The sequence below is a fragment of the Notamacropus eugenii genome, chromosome 5 (genome assembly GCF_028372415.1).
Source record: "Notamacropus eugenii isolate mMacEug1 chromosome 5, mMacEug1.pri_v2, whole genome shotgun sequence".
Taxonomy (NCBI): domain Eukaryota; kingdom Metazoa; phylum Chordata; class Mammalia; order Diprotodontia; family Macropodidae; genus Notamacropus; species Notamacropus eugenii.
Genome location: NC_092876.1, coordinates 264,299,763 through 264,316,235, shown reverse-complemented (window position 1 = coordinate 264,316,235; position 16,473 = coordinate 264,299,763). Strand labels below are relative to the sequence as shown.

At 34.9% G+C, this 16,473-nt stretch overlaps 1 pseudogene; it reads right to left on the bottom strand.

Annotated features, from left to right (window-relative positions):
• Positions 1–13,639: 13,639 nt before the first annotated feature.
• Positions 13,640–14,475, bottom strand: LOC140507844 (protein MAK16 homolog pseudogene; annotated as a pseudogene).
• Between the last annotated feature and the right edge of the window lie 1,998 nt (positions 14,476–16,473).

The window sequence follows — 16,473 nt, the reverse complement described above, 5'->3', positions numbered from 1 at the left end:
AAATAAGATGGTAGAACAGTGGAATAGGTTGGGTGTGAAAGACACAGTAGCCAATGACTATAGTAATCTATTCTTTGATAAATCTAAAGGGTCCATCTTCTGGGATAAGAACTATTTAACAAAAACTGCTAGGAAAACTGGAAAATAGCATGACCAAAACTAGACATAGACCAACATATACCAAGATAAGATCAAAATTGGAAAACGATAAGAAAATGAGGAGAGCAAGGAATAGTTCACCTGTCAGATTTATGGAGAAGGGAGGAATATATGATCAACCAAGAGACAGAGCAAACTGTGAAATGTGGGATGGGTGATTTTGATTGCATTAAATTGAAAAGTTTTTGCGTGAACAAATGCAATGCAACTAAAATTAGTAGGGAAACAGAAACCTGGGAAACAATTTTTTACATTCAGTCTCTCTGATAAAAGCCTCCTTTCTCAAGTATATAGAGAACTGAGTCAAATTTATAAAAATACAAGTCATTTCCAAGTTGAAAAATGGTCCAAGGGTATCAATAATCAGTTTTCAGAGGAAGAAATTAAAGCTTTCTATAGTTATATAAAAATGCTCTAAATCACTGTTGTTTAGAGAAATGCAAATCAAAATAACTCTGAAGAACCATATCACATCTATCAGATTAGCTAACATAACAGAACAGAAAAAATGATAAGTTTTGGAGAAAATGTGGGAAAATCAGGACACCAATGCATTTTGGTGGAGTTGTGAAATGATCCAACCATTCTGGAGAGTGATTTGCAATTATACCCAAAGGGCTATGAAGTTGTGCATACGTTTTTGCCCAGCATAACACTTCTAGATCTGTATCCCAAAGAGATCATAAAAAAGGCTAAATAACACATTTGCACAAAAAATATTTATAGCAGCTCTTTTTGGGATAAGAATTGGAAAATTGCTTGCTGTCTTGGGGAAATAGGAGGAAAGGGAAAGGGCAGGTGAGGAGGAGAGAAAATCTAAAACTCAAAATTTTACAGAAGTGAATGTTGAAACTAAAAATACATAAATTAATCATTAAAAAAAAGAAAATCCTCGCTTTCACTTGAGAACATTGATCAACATAATGACTAAGTGTGACTTGAGAGAACTGATGAGGAAATGCTCTACTCAGCTTCTGTCAGAGTATTGATTGATATAATATGCGTAATGATAGATAGATTTTCAGATTTGCCAAAGGGGAAATTTGCTTTACTTAACTATAACTGGCTCCAAGGATCATGGTTAACTTTTGTGTTTATGTATTTGGGAAGAAAGAATGAGAGCTTAGAAGAAGTGAGAGTGAGCTCTTAATAGGGTTGCAATCACACTCAAAAAAAAAGAAAAAAAGAAAGAAAAGAGAGCCTTGAAAAGGATTTTTAAAATGCATATTAAAGTACTAAAAAAAAAGACAAGAAAGAAACAAGGACAGCTTTGAAATGATCATGTCCAATATTTCTTTCCTGATTTCAATTCAAGAAAAACTTATTAGCCTCTGATTAGGGGAAGACGACTCAGGTCAAGGGATCTATAGGCAACTGACCTGCAAAGCAACTGGACATTTGCTCAGACACAAATTAGGTGGTCCTATGTCTTGAGGGAATCATGGGAGAGTGTCACCCAGGACAGATGGTCTCTCACCTGACAGTGTTGGTATAAATATAAGTCCAACCAAGGTGTCAATTCTCTGTAGGAAAACATTCAGATGGAAAGTATTGTAGTGATCAGAATTCATTTTGAAAGGAAGTTGGTTTGTTGGTTGCCTTTTTTTCTTTTCTTTATTTCCATCATGTTGAGGAATGTTATTTCAAGTATATACTTGGATCTATTTTAGAATTAAGTTGCAATAATCTTGTCAAGTTTTGTAAATTCTGTTTGTTTAGTCAGAAGAACTTAGCATTTGTGGACAGTTGCTATTTTCTCCAGTAATTTTTGTGGTGTGATATTGAATTATGATTGTTTTCAATGTATTTATTCTTGGTCACTAAGGAAATAGTAGAAAGATGTTACTTATGTCTTCATATGACCCCCAAAAGAATTTTCTTGAATTGGAATATTGATAATGTGTCAAAAACTATCTGGATGACTGGATGAGGAGGGCATACATTTAAAAATGTTGGCAAATGAAATGTGTGTGTGGTTTGTCCTTCACTCTTGAAGAGGATCATGATCTCAGGGAGATAATGACATGACTTGCAATTGACTTTGATGTTAGTTAGGAGGGCTGTGCAAGGTCACCAGCCTGACTTCTCTTCCAGAGCCATCTGGCTCCAGTGGCCAGATATTGATCAAGAGGACTGAAGACGATTCAAAATGCAGTGGGACACCTTGGACCTTTTAAGCTAAGGTCTTTATAGGTTTTCACTTCGAGTGAGACAGTGCCCATTCAGTGAATAAAGTGAGTCAAGGTATGCCCCTTTTAATAAAAAAAGTCAAAGTGGGAGGGGGAGATTTTCAGTGTTGCTGGCCAAAAGAGAAATGACACTATTTACATTCAATCTGTGCTAGAAGGGCAGAGAGCTATTGTTGTCCAATCTATGAGTTCCAGAGTGAATTGGGTTTAAGGCTTGGTGTTTGAGAAAGAAATTTAGTCAGTAAACCCCAAGTTACCTAGGCAGCTTTCAGGCATCAAAATTTGCCTTCCTTTGGGCAGAACAGCAGGAGAGGAGGGAAAAGGAAAGGAAGGGGAAAGAAAAGGGAGAGGAGGAGAGAGGGGAGGAGGGAATAGGAAGAGATGGGAGAAGAGGAAAGGAGAGAAGAAGTGAGGAGAGAGGAGGAGAGGAGAGGGAAAGGAAGAAAATAAAATGATGGACGGGCTAAATGCACACATTATGAGCATTCACATTCAGCTTGCTTGACACCATCTCCACATGGGGGTTCAGAGATTCAGAGAAGGTATAGGTGTGACCACTCCTACTTTGCTAACCATGTGGTGATTTAGGGTGTTAGACAAGCATATTATTAATTCACAATTGATCCTGGGATAAAATGAAGTCATTATAATTTGTCATCAAATATTTAATGAACAAATAAATGAAAATATGAATTAAAGAAGAATTAATTAAGTGATTACTTTGTACAAAGACTTGTGATAAGCACTTGGCTTGCAAATAAAAAAATAAGATGGTCCCTCCTCTTGAGGAGTTCACATTCTAATGGGAAATTTCAGCTGTAAGTCAGATGGAAAGTTCCCATAGTCTTTAGGGTGCAGTAGCAAAACAAATGATATTGTGTCTTTTTTTCATGGCATTTACACTGACAAAATTATAGATATTTTATGCTGAATCATTTGATAATGTTAAAGACTTTGGTGTCAAGAACTTCCTTTTTTTTGTTTGCAATAAATGTAACTAACTGTCAAGCAAAGTCAGCCAAAAAAGGATTATATAATCTTAACATGGAAAAGTTATTCAACAAAGATACAATAGCACTTGCCTCAAGCATAAAAGGTCATTTTCATAACAAGGTCTTAGGGCAGTCATTCAAATGGGTGTGCCTTTTATGTCGCTAAGTGATTAGCAAGTCACGTTATTATTTCTAGAAAAACTTAACTTGAGCATTGCTCTGTCCCTATCAAGACTGGTCTTGTGGCCTTTTAGGGAAAAATGAGGCTAACATATATGAAGCTGGGGTGGAGAAAGGAGAACTCTGAATATACTCAGTGCTCTTTCCTGCCTAGTTGTAATAGAGTGAAGACATACTTTAACATGCTTTAAGCCTTTATGTGAGGAGAAAAGCAATGGACTGTTGATCTCTTTCAGCATTCCATCATGCATCAATGAATATAGGTCACTGTTCTTTCACTTTCGGTGTTTGTTCTTTCCAATTTTTGGGTAAAGGTGAAATTTATTAGGTTTTAAATTTGTGAAGGGAAAAAGAAAATCTGAGAGCTACAATCCATGCTAGGCTTGGGGGACAGATAAGAATAGGACAAAGTCTCAAGTAGTAAACTTGGGCCAATAAAGAAATGGATAAATGTCACCTAACAGAGCAACAGTAACCCATCTATCACAAATATCACATTCATAATGGAACTCAATGTGGTGAATACAATGTAGGTTTGTATCTCTTCACCTTAGTGCTTGAGATAGTATGGGAAAGAGTTTTATCCCAGGTGGTGGGGAGAGAAAATCATATTGATTTATTTTATTGTTCTATCTTTTCATTAAATCTCCCTTTGTAAAGACTAAAAATGAAGAAAAAGTAAAAAAAAAAATGGGATTTTAAAAATTTTAAAGAAAGTTTTATGTAATAAATATTCATCTTTTAAAATGTAGTTCTCTTTTTTCAGCTTTATTTTGTATATGAAAATGTTCTTTGCAGTTTGTTAAATTCAGAATAAAATAAAATCAAACTTTAAAATATTTATTGATAATAAAATGTAATTTTCTTAACATTTATGGTAATTTCTACTAAAACTCAACCCTTCATTATCTTAATTCACAGTAATAGCCTAGCAAATTAGCTATATTACTACTAGTAAAAGAGAACTCACTGACCAGTGAGATGATATATGAGGCATTATTCACGATTACAGAGCAGAAAGTGAATTATGATATCATATTGCATAGATGTATGGGACCTCAGAGGACATCTAGTCTAACCAATTCACTTTAAAGATGAGAAAACTGTGGGTTATAGTGGTGAAGTGATTTGCTGAAGAAGATCCAAAGAATATTTGATGGAATTTAAATCAAAGTGGTTTGACTTCTGAACTAGTGATCATTCTACTGTCCTAATTAGATCAAAATAAATAAATTAATGGAAAATAATATTACTAAAAAAGACACACAAAGAAAGTAGAAACAGAGAATATGAATATGCAATTTTAAAAACTAGAAAATCAACAATTAAACAAATATAAAATATATACAAAAGAGTAGATATTCAAAATTAGATAAACTGTAAATCAGAATGACTATAGAAATCATAAATAAAGTTAAAAACTGGTTCTTTGAAAATACCATTAAAATTCAGAAATTTGTATCCAACATTATTCAAAAAAGAAGAGGGTAGAAAATTCAATTAAAAAAAATCAAATGATTAAGATAAAATCACAACAGAACCAGAATAAATATGAAGAATAATCAGACCCTATTATGCAGTTATATGCTTTCAAACTGAAAATGTAAAATAGTAAGTTACTTTAAAAAAATATAAGGTACTCAAGCTAAGAGAAGAACAAACTGAGATATTAAGCATCCCAATCTCCAAAAGGAACTATAGTGAACTATAAATGTACTATCAAAAAAAGCACAACAACAGCAAATCAAAACAAGCAAAAATAAAACACCTCTTCATCATTATATATTAACGGGAGAGTTCTATCAAACTTTTAAAGAAAAATTGACTAATATTACACAAATTATTTTTAGAAGTTGATAAAATTTCACCCTGACAGATTTGTTCTAATAGAAGAATAGTACTAATATGTAAAGGAGAGAAAGAAATCTATGGAAAGAGAAGTATAAATCAACATCAACAAGTGATTTAAAGAAAAAAATCTTCTCAAACAAGTTACGGCAATTTATCCAAGAAATCATTCATCATGATCAAGATGGATTTATACAAGAGATTCTAGGATGTACCAAAGCTAAAAAAATAATCAGCATAATAGATCACTTTTTAAAAAGTCATAAAAATGGATGCAGAAAAAGCTTTTGAAAATCTACAACAAAAGATGGTGGAGAAGAGACAGGAAGTATCTGTGGGAGGGGACTGGGAGAGTGCAGAGCATGCAGGCTACAGCAGTGCAGACACCATAACTGAGCAGATTAGGAAGCATTGTGCAGTCTGAAAGAGAAGAAGCAGAGCTGATTCCCAGCTCAGGACAGCAGTTCCGTGGAACTGAGTGAGAGAAAAGCACAAGACTCCTGGTAACAGCAGCAGTCACTCCTGAGACTATCAGTACACAAATTAAATATCTGTACATCACCTGCTTGAACTTCCAGGAGCCAGGATGGTGGAGTGATCTGTAAGTGCTATCCCCTCCCCTTGTTGACCTTGAAAAACCCAGAGAATATTTTCCCAGGAAAAATCTTGGGTCAGCTGAAGGGATAAACAGCCTCTTAGCTCAAGAGACCATGAAAATCACAAAGGAACTTCCCTCTTGGTCTGGCTGAAGGAGACCAGTGCAGGATAAGAGTTTTCCCAGACAGCCCTACTTCAGCACACCAGGAGGAGATCCTGAGCCCATAAGCACCAACACCAAGACCCCAAGCATGCCTAATCTCAACCAGGGGAATTGAGAAAACACTAGCACAGATATGGGCTCTCCAACCACTGAGTCTGCCTGTGCTCTAGCACAGGAGAGGAAAACTCCTCTGGCCAGGCCAACCCTCCCCCTTATCACACCTCATGTAGTGAGCTCCAGGGTAAATCTGGGGAAACTCAGAATGACATCACCTGACCTCTGCTTTTTCATACCAGAAAACTCAGCAGCAGGTAAGCTGAAGTATTCTAGCTTCTTTCTGAAAGAATCAGAGGCAACAATGCACAAAGCCTCAAGTCCTAAGCACAAGAACCATGAGACAGAATCAACTGTGCCCCATAAGCAGAGATCCACTCTAAAAGCCAGGAAAAAGGCAATCATCATGAGCAAGAAGTAAACTAGGAAAGAAAAAACCATATAATCTTACTACAGAGAAAAAAGATCAGAATATAATACTAAAGAGGTCAGCATTGAGACTGTACTCCCAGTTGAAACCTCATAAGAGGATATGAACTGGTCTCAAGATCAAAGAGCATTGTTGGAAAGGCTCAAGAAGGAATTTAAAAGACAAATTAGAGAGGTAGAAGAAAAAATGGCCAGTGACTTCAAAAATATGAAAAAAAGAATTCACAGCAGAAGTTTGTTTAAAAAAGGGACAAATGGTAAGAGATACAAAATCTAATTTGAACAATTGGACAAATGGAAAAGGAGATGCAAAAGTTAAATGAAAAAGCAATCTATTAAAAATTAGAATTTTTGTTAGCTTTGTTGTTGATGTGATCAACAATGCTAATAGTTTTCCTAATATTGAACCAGCCCTGCATTCCTGGTATGAAACCTACCTGATCATAATATATTAATCTCATGACAAGATGCTGTATTTGTTTTGCTAAAATCTTATTTAAAATTTTTGCATCTATATTCATTAGGGAAATTGGTCTATAATTTTCTTTCTCTGTTTTGTCTCTTCCTGGCTTGGGTATCAAAATCATATTTGTGTCATAGAAAGAATTTGGGAGGACTCCTTCTTCCCCAATTTTCAAAAATAGTCTATATAGTATTGGAATTAACTGTTCTTTAAATGTTTGATAGAATTCACTTGTGAATCCATCTGGCCTTGGAGAATTTTTCCTAGGGAGTTCATTAATGGCTTGTTCAATTTCTTTTTCTGAGATGGGGTTGTTTAAGTATTCAACTTCCTCTTCTGTTAATCTGGGCAATTTGTATTTTTTAAAATATTCATCCATTCCTATTAAAAACACTGGAGAACATAGGAATAAAGGGAACTTTCCATAAAATAATAAGCAGTGTCTATCTAAAACCTTCAGCAAGCATTACATGCAGTGGGCATAAGCTAGACGCATTCCCAGTAAGATCAGGGGTGAAACAAGGATGTCTATTATCACCACTGTTATTCAATATGTTACTAGAAATGTTAGCTATAGTAATTAGACAAGATAAAGATATTGAAGGAATAAGAATAGCCAAAGAAGAAACTTGATTATCACTCTTTGGAGATGATATGATGATTTACTTAGAGAATCCCCGAGATTCAAGTAAAAAACTACTTAATAAACAACTCTGGCAAAGTTGCAGGGTACAAAATAAACCCACACAAAGCTTCTGCATTCCTATATATTAGCAACAAAGTCCAACAGCAAGAGATAGAAAGAGAAATCCCATTTAAAGCTAGGGTAGACAGTATAAAATACTTAGGAGTTTACCTGCCAAAACAACCCCAGGGATTATATGAACACAATTACAAGACACTTTTTGCACAAATAAAGTCAGATTTAAGTAAGTGGAAAAACATCAGTTGCTCATGGGTAGGCCGTGCTAATATAATAAAAAGGAAAATTCTACCTAAATTAATTTACTTATTTAGTGCCATACCAATTAAACTATCAGATAATTATTTTCTAGAGCTGGATAAAATAATATCAAAATTCATCTGGGAGAACAAAAGGTCCAGAATATCAAAGGGACTAATGAAAAGAAATGCTTGGGAAGGTGGCCTAGTGCTACCAGACCTCAAATTGTACTATAAAGCAGCAATTATCAAAACCACTTGGTATTGGCTAAGAAACAGAGAGGTAGACAAGTGGAATATACTTGGCACTCAAGACACAATAGGCAAGGAATATAGCAACCTCCTGTTTGATAAACCCAAGGAGCCCAGCTTCTGGGATAAGAACTCACTGTTTGACAAAAATTGCTGGGAAAACTGGATAACAGTGTGGCAGAAATTAGGCATAGACCCATGCCTGACACCATACACAAGAATAAAGTCCAAATGGGTACATGATTTAGGTATAAAGATTGATACCATGAATAAACTGGAGAAGCAAGGAATAGTGTATTTATCAGATATATGTAGAAGGGAAGAACTTTTTACCAAAAAGAGATAGAAAGCATTATGAAATGCAAGATGGATAATTTTGATTACATTAAACTGACAAGTTTTTGCACAACCAAACCCAATTCAACCAAAATTCGGAGGGATGTAGTAAATTGGGAAAGAATTTTTACAGCTAAGCTCGGGGATAAAGGCCTCATTTCTAGAATATATGGAGAACTGACTCAAATGCATAACCATACAAGTCATTCCCCAATTGATAAATGGCCAAAGGATATGAACAGGCAATTTATGGAAGAAGAAATTAAAGATATCTATAATCATATGAAAAAATGCTGCAAATCACTGTTGATTAGAGAGATGCAAATCAAAACAACTCTGAGGTACCACATCATATGTATAAGATTTTCAAACATGACAGAACAAGAAAATGATAAATACTGGAGAGGATGTAGGAGAATTGGCACACCAATTCATTGTTGGTGGAGCTGTGAGCTCATCCAACCATTCTGGAGAGCAATTTGGAACTGTGCCCAAAGGGCTACAAAAATATGCATACCTTTTGACCCAGCAATATCGCTACTAGGACTGTATCCCCAAGAGATCATAAAAATGAGAAAGGGTCCCACATGTACAAAAATATTTATAGCAGCACTCTTTGTAGTTGCCAAAAACTGGAAGTCAAGGGGATGCCCATCAATTGGGGAATGGCTGAATAAATTATGGTATATGAATGTAATGGAGTACTGTTGTGCCATAAGAAATGATGAGCAAGAAGACTTCAGAGAGGCCTGGAAGGACTTATATGATCTAATGCTGAGTGAAAGGAGCAGAACCAGGAGAAATCTGTGCACAGCAACGACCACAGTGTGTGAGAGTTTTTTTCTGGTAGACTTGGAATTTTGTAATAACGCAAGAACTCATTAAAAAAAAAAAATCCCAATGGTGGTTTTCTAAGGCAAAATGCCTTCCACACTCAGAGAAAGAAATATGGGAGTCATTCGCAGAATGTAGTAGATCATGTTTGTGTGTATGTGTGTTTTTCTGTATCATGTTTTGATTTGTTATATGATTTCTTCCATTTATTTTAGTTCGACTACATAGCATGACTATGGTGAAAATGTACTCAATAGGAAAGTAGATGTAGAACCTATACAATGATGAGCAAGTTTTTTTTCAGACAAAAAAGAAAGCTTTGAAGACTTCTATAAACTGATACAAAATGCATCAAAAGTATATTTTACATAGTAACAGCAATATTATATAAGAATGAACTGTGAATTACTTAGCTTTTCTAAGCAATACAAAAATTTGAGACAATTCTGAAGGACTCATGATGAAAATAGAAATATCCACCTCCAGAGCAAGAACTGATGGACTTGGAATGGGGATTGGTGTATGTTTTTTGCTTTTTTTCTCTTTTTTCTTTCTTTCTTTTTCTTCCTTCCTTCCTCCCTTCCTTCTTTCTTTTTTCTTTCTCTTTTTCTCTCTTTCTTTCTTTTTTCTGTCTTTCTCTTTCTTTACCTCCTTTTTCCTTCCTTCTTTTCCTCCTTTCCTTCCTTCTTTGCTTCTTTCCTTCCCTCCTTTCCTCCTTCCTTTCTTCCTTCCTTCTTTCCATCCTTCTCTTTTTTCTTTTTTGTAACATGGCTAATGCATAAATATGTTTAGCTTTAATTCAAAGACATAACTGATGTTACATTTGTTACCTTCACAATGGATGGGGAGGGTTTGCAGAGAGTGAGAGATTTTGAAATTAATTTTAAATGAATTTTAAAAATAATTACATATAAAATCACATTATAAAAAGACTGCTTCATGAATAAGATACCAGGAGTTTGAGGAAACACCATTTCTCCTAACAACTAAATTTTTAGAAATAGGCAAAATGTGATCCTGGATCCAAGAAACAGGTCTGATGTATTTGTAGCAGTGACAAATATCAGTTTTAGGTTTTATAAAAAATACCTAAGAACTAGAAACCAGAAGCAGTTAGGATACAGGAAGGATGCTGTATATAGGGGTCACAGTTCAGGGCAAGGATTAGTGATAGCCTAAGACAAGCTTTCAGTTACGTAAAGAACAAGTAGCAGGAGCAAAAAGTAACAATAGCTGTTTGCTTCCAACTTTTCTAGTAGAGGATGATCTCATTGTTGGTAAATTTGGACTTTAATAATGAATTAATCATGCTCAGAACTTTGTGTCTTAGTCTTCCCTAAGTTTAACTCTTACAAATTTTTTTCTTTAGAATTTTGGAAGATTACCACATGATTCATCAAAATAATTTATATGCTACATGGAATATTTCATTTTCATTCCCATGTTCAATGTCACATAGAAAGAACTATATTTTAACAGAATTTTACTTATTCATATTGTCTCAGAAAAATTGAACATTTTAGCCTGGGTTATTTATAATGATTTTAATATTTCATAATTTGAGCTGTTAATTAACCTAATAATTTGGAATTTAGTTTACAATACTCACATATATAACTATACATACACACACACACACATATATATATATCTTACACACACATACACACATATAAATACACACACACACACACACACACACACACACACACACACTTCTCTGGCCACTGACTCTCAAAGACACATTTTGGAAGAAGTTAAATGATCTATCACAAGCCATTATTCATGATAAATAGACACATGTTTGTAATGAATGTGCTCTTCTCTAAATTTAAAGAGAAAAAATATATTTTTGAAGGTAAAAATCTGATTTTATTCCCAGTTCTCTCATGTTCTTATAAATTATTGCCATATTGTAAAATCATTGATCTCATAAAAATCGAGATAATGATGTTCAAAGATAATAGACATGTATTTATTAAGAATTTATTAGTGTTACTGTAAATCATGGCTGACACAATAAGAATGTTGCTATAGATATGCCCGTCTCTATAAATGGCAAATGGACTCTATTGCAGCGTTGAATAGTTTGGTGACATATTTTTGAACATCAGTTTTGGAGACTTGCAAGTGAGAGAAACCTGGAGACTATCAGTTTTGTCCTCTCTCAGAGGAAATGTGGTCATCTTAGTCGAATAATGCATCATGTTTAAGAATGACCTTTCCCTAGACCGCTCCTCCAGGACTCCTTTGGTAATTAGAACTTTTAGAAGACTCATATGTTTTCTTTCAGCTCCATGCCACTCTTCTGCATTTGCCCATGACTGTTTTTTTTTTCCTTAAAGCTTTTTGTAATTTCACTTTTCAGAAAATGATCTTGTTGGAGATATACTATCAAATCACATTGCTTTCTTTAGAGGAGCCCATCTTTTCTTTTTCCTTTTGGTCATATCTGTAAATATACTCTCAGAGATTAATCTTCAAGAGACTAAATTTTGGGTAGAGTCATCTTGTCTTTAAAGAAAATCTCAACTCCCTTTAATATATTTGACCTCATTCTTCTCCTTGATCAGTCAGAGGAAGGAAAGAACATGAGAGACAAAGATCTGAGTCTCCTGGCTGTCAACCAAAATTCCTCATGCTCATTGTGTTGCTTACTTTCTCATCTGATTTTTCTGGTTGTCATACATGTTTATATGGCTATAAACACAAGATCGATCAACTGCTTAAACATATAACTCAGTAAGTACAAATTGTATGACCCTAGTTGTGTGTATGATGTCAATATGGATTGGGATATGGGAACAAATTTGATTCCTTTAAAGCAGTGGGAGACATTATCCCTGCTTTGGAGACAGTTTTAATATGGAAGGAGTGGATACTGATTTATTTCAGAAATCTCACAATGAATAAAATCATATTATAACCATGCTCCTAGGAAATGCAAGTTTCTCATAAATAAGAGGATATAGTAGCTCATGTATTAATTTACATGTACCTCTACCCCTAATATAAATAAGTATTCGAGGTAAGTGAGAAAACAAGCAAAATAAATTTCATGCGGTGAACATTTAAACAATCTCCCCTTAACCAGTCTTACATCAATTGCTATTGGGAAATTTCAGTGATCTCAACTGACAGCTCCATTTCTCTTTATTTATAATTTTCGTTATAACTATAACCCTTTATACTGAGATATTGTCATAGAACACCTATTCCTCTAAAGTTTAAATCATTTTTTTCCAAGACATTCCTTTTTTTTTTTTTCAAATTCTGCTAGCAAAAGCTTTCCAAAGTTATGAAGATAAGAAGATACTAGCTCTTATCAGAAAAGTACAACACCTTTCAGGAAGCAAACCAAAGCTGAAATGTAGACAAACACATTGTCTTTAAAAAAATAAATATTTATTTTCTTACTTTGAAGATCAAATATTACCTTTCCTTCATCCTCCATTAACCTGAAGAAAAGGATTCCCATGTCTTCCTTACAGTTTGAATGACAAAGCTCATTTTGGGAGGAGGAAGATTTCCCCCCCTTGTATAAAAGAGACCAGAAATAAGGTGGCCTGTTTCTTTTTCCCTCTTAACTCCAAAGGAGCAGAGACAAAGAAGAGTAAATAAAACCAAAAAACAAAAAATGTCTTAAGCAAAAAGGAGTGTGATCAAGCAGCCAGTTGGCTAGTTGACAGAATGCCAGACCTGTAGTAAGAAAGACTTGACTTCAAATGTGGCCTCAGACATATATTAGCTGTGTGACCATGAGTGAGTCACTTAACCTTGTTTGCCTCAGTTTCCTCATTTGTAAAATAAGATGGAGAAGGAAATGCCACACCACTCTTGCATCTTTGTCAAGAAAATGCCAAATGAATCACAGTTAGATATGACTGAACAAAAGTCAAATCAAGTGGGAAATGATGCTATGCCATTCTAAGGCTATTGGAAGCTTAACCCCAACCTGTGAGCCTTCACCTGCCCAATTGTTATTTTAATACATCTGCTTCTCCCATGAAAATCCTGATCAGAATTTAAGGTTTTCTCCATCCCTTCACAAAAGAAGAAAAGTATGAGTATTTGAGTGACAAATAGTGTATTTAACAACAAATTTTGTGTTAAACACAAAATGAGAGAGAGAGGATCTTTTAAAAGATAGAAAAATGAGAATACTCCTTCCTATTTCTATTTACAAAATGTCTGAAAACAATCAAGCAGTCTGGGGTCTAGTCACTGTTTCTGCCTCCCACTTATCCTCTGTTTCTGCATAGTCTCAATTTCTCTTCATGGGATCTTTCAATGGGGCTTTGTCTTTGTGTTTGCTAGTAATAGCTTTTTCTACTTCACTAGAATTCTCCTCATCATCTTCTTCACTGATAGCTTCTACTTTGTCTACAGCCTCAGAATCACTGATGCTGCTCTCTTCCACCTCATCATCTGCCACAAATTCCCTTTTGTTCAAGTCATCATCATCTTCTTCTTCCTCTTCCTCTTTCTCTTCAGTATTTGAGGTGTCACTTTCAACTTCCTGATGTTCCAAAACTTTGTCAAAGGGATGAACAGAAAAGTTGTAGATGTCACCATACATATCTTGTTTTAGCCTCTCCAATAATTCCTTTTCTATTGCATTATCTAGTTGAGTAGCTATTAATGTTTTTTCCTCTCATCTTTTTTCACACTTTTCCACCATTTTACCCAAGGAAACAAGTTTCCTCTGTCACTTTCAAGTAAATTTATGAATTTGAAAAAGGTACTGTTGATCCTGGTGAACTACTGTTTATATTTGTGCTGAAGGAAGGGAGACCAATAAATAAGATTTTCTTCAATTTGCTCCAGAGCTTTCTCATAATTTTTATTGAATCGAACTCACTCCCACATGCACCTATGGAAAGCTGCTCATTCTGTCACCTTCGTAAACAAAAAGCACTGATCTTTCTCATATTTGATGGTAGCATACTGGCTGTTTGCTAATGGGCCAGAAGAACAGTTGCATAATCCAGTCGGGTTATATTCATTTAGAGTAAGGTTCTGGGACTTGATTGTCATCTGACTGGATGGTGTTGGCTGGTCCCATTCCTCCAAGTTAAAAACATTTTAGTCCGAGAATTTAGACAGCACTGTTTAAGGGATAGAAAATTGATCTTGAGGTTAGAAAGATCAAGGGGTTAATCCCTGTTCAATAAGTACTGTTTGTGTAATCTTGGACAATCTTTTAACTGCAAATTTTCTCAAATAATTTTCTAAACATTAAGGAGTAAAATAGTGACACATCTTTATTGAAATTTGAGTTCCCTAATCAATATCATCATAAACTTAGACTGCCCATTGTTTCTATAGCCTCCTACCTAGCCAGGACACAGAATTTAATTGAATAAAAAGATATAAAGCAGGTAACGAGGGTCAGCAAACGTCTATTTGCTCAGTCTGGCATTAAGGTGTTAAAAGGACATTAAAGTGAATATGACAGGAGAGAAGGGAAGTAGTTCACATTTTCTGAGTCATGTTCCATATGTAAATAGGAAGAATATATATAGCAATTTTCATAAGCCTGAAATCATACATGACCTTAACACTTTTTCACATTCTTTTAGTACCATGCCATTCTATATTTTTCCTTGGTAATATGCTCTTCATTGCAACTTTAATTTTATTTTTTTAACATTCCTTTCTTTTAGATTTCGAGTTCCTGATTCTTTCCCCCCTTCCCTGATCTCCCCATCCACTGATTCATTGAGAAGGCAAACAATATGATGCTAATTATATATGTGATAACATGTAATTATATTTCTATATTAGCCATATCACTAAAAAAAGGGAAAAATGAATTGAAGAAGTTATACCCCAATTTGCAATCAAAGTTCACTGGTTCTTTTTCTAGAAGTAGGTAGCAATTTTTCATCATAAGTTCTCTGAAATTGTTTTGGATCACTGTATTAATTATAGTAGCCAATCTTCCACAGTTGTTTCTTATCGCATTTATGCATACTGTGCACAATGCTCCCTCAGTTCTTGTCTCTTCAGTTTACTTCAGTTCATATATGTTGTGTTTTTATTTTTCTGAAATGATCTCCCTTTACCATTTATTATAGCAAAATAGCTCTCAATAACAATCACATACTGCAACTTGTTCAGCCATTCCCTAATCAATGAGCAGTTCCTCAATTTCCAGTAGTTTGCTGCTGTAAAAAAGAGCTTCTCTAAATATTTTTTGTACATATGGGTTCTTTTCCTTTTTTGATCTCTTTGAGGTATAGACCCAGTAGTGGTATTACTGGATCAAAGAGAATACATAACTTTCTAAGCTTTGTGAGATAGTTCCAGATTGTTCTCCAGAATGGTTGAACTAATACACTACTCCATTAGGAGTTTATTGTTATAGCTATTTTCTGTCATTCCCTCCAGTATTTGTACTTTCTGATAAGCATAAGGTGTTACCTCAGAGTTGTTTTACTTTTCTTTTAAACAAGTGTAGTGCCAATATGACATTCACAGCATCCATTGTGGCCATGAATATCCCGGCACAATTCTGAATCATGAAATACAACAGACTCTCCACATGGAAGACAGAACCAAAACATCAATTCAGACACCAGAAAGCTGAATCCATCATAGCAGCAAAGAAATCTATAAAGAATAATGATGCAGAGGGCAATACCATCTCCAAGCCATCCCTCTGTTAGGCTTCTCACAAACCATCTCCCTTAAACAAACAACAAACAAGCTCTCTCATTCATGCTAGGCAGCTGTCTTTCCCAGCTCCAATTTGTCTCTAACTTCCTTTCACCTCAGCTTCAGCTTCAGCTCCACCTCTTCCTGTTTCACCCTTCCTGCTTCACCCTTTCCTGTTCTCCCCATTCATCAAGCTCTTTCCACTACAGGCTTCATGTGACCCCAAACTCATGTGACTTAGGTTTACGTGTGATTCAAGCAGGCCGCATGGACTTATTAATGGATGAGAAAGATCTTCCCATTATGCAAAAATATATCAATTCTATTAAATATACATTCATAACACAACAGTCAATAATGACTTAGAACATTGTT